The 4780-nt window shown below is 43.1% G+C and overlaps 1 long non-coding RNA gene across 1 annotated transcript; it reads left to right on the top strand.

Moving 5' to 3' along the window:
• The first annotated feature begins 1339 nt into the window (after nt 1-1339).
• Nucleotides 1340-2611, top strand: LOC120638367. The gene is made up of 2 exons (XR_005659996.1): nt 1340-1442; nt 2329-2611. It is a non-coding gene; the product is annotated as an uncharacterized LOC120638367 (long non-coding RNA).
• Nucleotides 2612-4780: the final 2169 nt, after the last annotated feature.

The raw sequence follows: 4780 nt of genomic DNA, 5'->3' as shown, positions 1-4780 counted from the left end.
TTACCTTGGGAGAGCATCCTGCTCATGCAAACCTGCAATCGTCTTTTTTCCTTAGCCAGAAGAAACCCTTTTCGATGCCTACCGTGCTCGTTCTACCCCCTTGTGAAATCGTTTACTTGGAGGAGGAAGGGAAAGGTGAGAGAGGGAGGTGAGGACTTAATTGTGTTGGAGAGGAAGTATATTAGTTGTCAGATCAACATTTCCTTCAGATCCAGTTACTCTTCCTTTCCAGAGTTGGTTAGACATATGTCAAAGTCATTTGTGATTGAATTTATGACCAGTTGACATGCTTACAGTAAATGGAACAGTCAGATGCTGGACCAAGCAATTTTGGCAAACAAAATCTCACTCCTCTCCCTCTGCCCCAGCCGTTCTTGACCTACATTAATTTAAAAGTGCAGCTACAATCTTGATACATTTTTTTCCCAATTTTTTAATAAGCAAGATTTCAGGGTGGTTTTCAGAATTTCATCTAAATGGAAAAGGTCCCAAATCGTTTTTCCTCCTTATCCTCCTGGAGACTTCTTTATTCCTCTTCTTTATGACTAACCAACTCCGGAAAGAAATAGTAAATGAAAATGAAGAAATCAATCAGTATTCATGGTGTGCTTCTCTGGACAGACCCCTAGAATTAAGTGCTTGGAAGAGTATAATAGAGTTAATAAACAGGATCCCTGCCTGAAGGAGCTTACATTCTACTGGGGGAGAAAGACATTAAGATAAAGTACAGGGAGTGGGAATCAACGGAGTTTAAGGATCTGACATGAGCGTAATGACCGGGCATAATGGCATTAAGTTTGTAAGTGTTCAGGTGACGTGGAAGTACTGAAGCGTCAATAGGGTGGCGCAAATAGGGTGGAGAGATGAGAAATAAATAAGAGGAGGCCTCCTGGAGGAGGTGTCACTTCAGAAGGGGTTTGAAGATGGGGCAAGCAGTGATCAGCCAGATGTTGGGGAAAAGAGGGAGTTTCAGGAAGAAAGGAGAGGGTGGGCAAGAAGGTGGCGAAAGAGACAAGAAATGTTGAAAATCAGGCATTATTATACCCGCTTTATGGATGAGGAAACTAAGGGTTGGGGAAGTTAAGTGACTTTCTCCATTGTGTCTCAGGCAGGAATTTCTTTTCCTTTGGATTCTGTACAATGTTGCTGTTCACGGTCAATGGATGATTGCGACAATAAAAAGATTGTAATAGTAATTACTCATCCGACTGACTATATATTTAGCCAGATGAAAATAGCGCGTAATAATGGACTATCTCAGTTGTGATTTCTCTCTTGTTACATAGTCATGGAAGCTGCTCATTCTTTCTATTGTCCTCTCCTTTCCTCCTAGATACTGGACCAGAGCCAGTTGCTGGGAGCCCACACCGAACCCATTGCCCTAGCCAACATTCCCTTCCAGAAAATACACCTTCCCCATTCTGAAGAAACTAGTCTCTCCGGTAACTATTAGAAAGAGGAAGGATGCCCAGAATACTAAATTTCCCTCTCTAGCCCTGACCTCACTCCTTCTCTGCAATTTTGCATTTCCTCCTGCCCCCTGGACATCTCTATCCATATAATCCACCATGATCTCCAGCGTGATATGTTTAAAATTGAACTCCTCACCTTCCCTTCCAAATCCTCTCTTCCATCAGATAAGGAGTATCTGTCTCTGGTCTAGGCTCTAAGATCCTTGAGAGCAGAAATTATTGCTTCTACTTTATACTGTCATATTTATTTTAATGTCTGTCTCCCCCACTAGATTTTAAACTCCTTGAGGGGAGGGATAGTGTCCACCAACTGCACTGTACTCCCACAAGTGCTTAATACGGTGCTCAGCTCACAGTAAGCACTCAGTAAGTACCAAAGATTGATATACTCTCGGAAGGGCTTAGAACAGTGCTCTGCATACAATAGGCACTCGGTAAATGCTATTGCGGGTGACCATGTTGATCATGGTGGAAAGTTGCATATTCTGTACAAATGGGGAGGCAGCTCTTCACCATTGGCTCAGTTTAGCTTTGGATAAATCTTTATTTCCTCACTCAGCAACTTCCAGTTGTAATGGTGTCAGGACTGAGAGCAACTTGCCAAGCATAAAGAGGGAAACACATCTCTAAAACCTGCAAACCAAGTTCCAATTCTCTCCAATCCTCCCTCCCTTCCACTCCTTCCCCCAAATCTTTAGGTTAGTCATAAATAGAATAAGTAGATATTCCCCCTTTGGTCTTGGAAACCTGCAATACTCTGGTTTCAGAATTTTGAGTTGCAAGGAAATTCCAGTTGGAGGGTTTTTCAAAGGGACCAGGGTAGGAAAGTGGATTTATATAGTGACTTCTTTTCCAGGTCTTCTCTGTGAACACAATAACCTCTGCCTAGGATGATGATGATAATGAATAATTTAAGGAAAATGATGATGGAGATCTTTGCAACTACTGAACACAAGACCTAGGAGCACATCGTTGACATAAACACCAACCCCTCCTCCCCGACGCATGAATAGCTGCCCCTTGCCACTGAAGATGATGATTCTGATGGTGATTTTTAATAAAGGAAGAATGAACAGACTTTTCTATCATTCTCCAAAGATTCATGATCTGCCCTATAATTGATAAAGAATGGATCCACATCTTCATGACTCAGGACACTCTGTTGGATTCTTTTTAGAAATTTCTTCTTAAGAAAATATTTCAGATGTTTCCAATAGTATTTTATCTTTATTGTGGTTGATGTTATCAATAGTCATCTCATTATTATTGCATGCATTTGTATCCTCTTCTGCATCCGGCATGGGTTAGAAAATTGAGCCTTCCAGAAATTCTTTTTTTTTTTTTCAGACAGGTACTAAAAGATCAGTTTTTAGAACATGGATAGAGGATTGGTTGCCATGGCAACTGTGAATGCGGAAGAAAACAATAATAAAAGGAATTATTGTTCCTCATATAGTACATTCAGTACTTTATTATTGCCAAGTGACCTTCATCCAGTTGTCGAGGGGATGTTTAAGAATAACTCCTGATTTAGAATGGCCCCATCTTGCAGAAGAGGAAATGTAGCACAGAGAAGTCAAGTGAGTTAGCCAAGGTCAAAATACAATCCAACAGGAGATCTTGAAACTCATACTTTGGCTTGTTACCATGCCAAACCATGGAGCAAGTGAACCCCCAGCTCGGCAATTTATTCCTACTAGTAGAAGGAATAGTATTTACTGACCACCCACTGCATACTCTGTACTGAGGGCTTAAATGTACAGGGAGTCCCCAGATAGGCCAGCTGGCGGGAGATCTGGTGACATCACTAATTCCTCTCCGGGAATTAGCCCCTTACCTTGTTATCAGGATCTAGGTAACAAGGTGAAGTGGAGTCCAGGGGCTGAAGTAAATCAAGCAATCAATAAGTAGTATGCAATGAGCTTTTAATCTCTACAGAATGCTGTATGGTGTCTCCCGAGCAGACATGATCCCTGCCCTCAAGAAGCTTACAATCTAGCAGGAGAAACAGGCAGTACAATAAATTACAGTTAGGGGAAGACACTGAGTATAAAGATATGGGGATAAGTGCCGTAGGGGTAGGAGGAGGGCGAGTAGTAAAGAGATTAGTGAGTTTGGACTCAAGTGCATAGATATGGCAGTAGGGAGGGAAATAGGGTAGGGAGATGAAAGATTAGTCAGGGAAGGCTTTAGGGAAGAAATGCAAGGCTTTGAAGCTAGGGAAAGCAGTGGTCTGCCAGATGTAGAAGGGGAGGGAGTTCCAGGCAGGAGGGAGGATGTGAGCAAGAAGTCAATGGCAAGAGAGATGAGGGTGAGGCACAGTGGTATTACAGGGAAGGGGTGACCTGGGCAGAAATCCAGAATAAAGACAGCTTGACTTGGTCAGGTGGGCAGAGGCCCAGAATGGGTAAGACCAGGAAGTTAACAAGTAGAAATCAAGGCAGGTGAACCAGGATAGTTACTGGGCACAAGTCAACGACAGGAAATGGGTATATGGAAACTGGTGAAGAGATCATCTCAAAGGAGAACCTCATACATCTGACAAAGAGAATCTCGATGATCAAGGAGAGCAGGAACGAAGAGCACTTTCTGGGCCCTACTTGGTTATAAAAATCATCTGATAAAAAAGGCTCCTAAAAACCTTAAAATACAAACTCACAATTTAACCTTGATCCTGCTGATTTCTCTGCTGCTCCCCTATTGCATTTTTCATGACGCCTTTCTGATCCCCATTATACAATCCTGCGCTCCCGTTTCCCAGAATCCTTATCACCAAGAGCAGGGTTTTACAGCAGATCCTTTGGGTTTGAGAACGTCATATTTTTGTCAGTCTTCATTTGGTAGAGGTCCATTCTTTGGAGCCTCCACTCCTTGGCCCTGGGCATCCCAAGGTCTTTGGTCCCTTGTCAGTCTGATATGAACTGGTCCATCACTTCCAACCTTTTCTCGGGAAAGTCCTCATAGTGTTGCCCTCATTATCGATATTTGCTTTCACTTGTAGTTTCTCAAGTTGTGCCAACCATGCCCATGGGTGAGGGCAGACCAGATGCTGGGAGTTAACCTTTAATATAACTACCGGAGCTGGATCCCTGGCACCTAGGCTTCTTCTTGGTCTATCAATCAGTCAGTTGAGAAGCAGTGTGGCCTACGAGATAAAACACAGGCCTAGGAGTCAGCAAGACCTGGCTTCTAATCCTGACTCGGCCGACTGACTGCTGTGTAACCTTGGACAAGTCACTTCACTTCTCTGTGCCTCAGTTACAGTTACCTCATCTGCAAAATGGGGATCGACTGTGAGACCCAGGTGG

The sequence above is a fragment of the Ornithorhynchus anatinus genome, chromosome 4, assembly GCF_004115215.2.
Source record: "Ornithorhynchus anatinus isolate Pmale09 chromosome 4, mOrnAna1.pri.v4, whole genome shotgun sequence".
NCBI classification, from domain to species: domain Eukaryota; kingdom Metazoa; phylum Chordata; class Mammalia; order Monotremata; family Ornithorhynchidae; genus Ornithorhynchus; species Ornithorhynchus anatinus.
The sequence above is the reverse complement of the archived record's forward strand: the minus strand, read 5'-3'. Positions and strand labels throughout refer to the sequence as shown.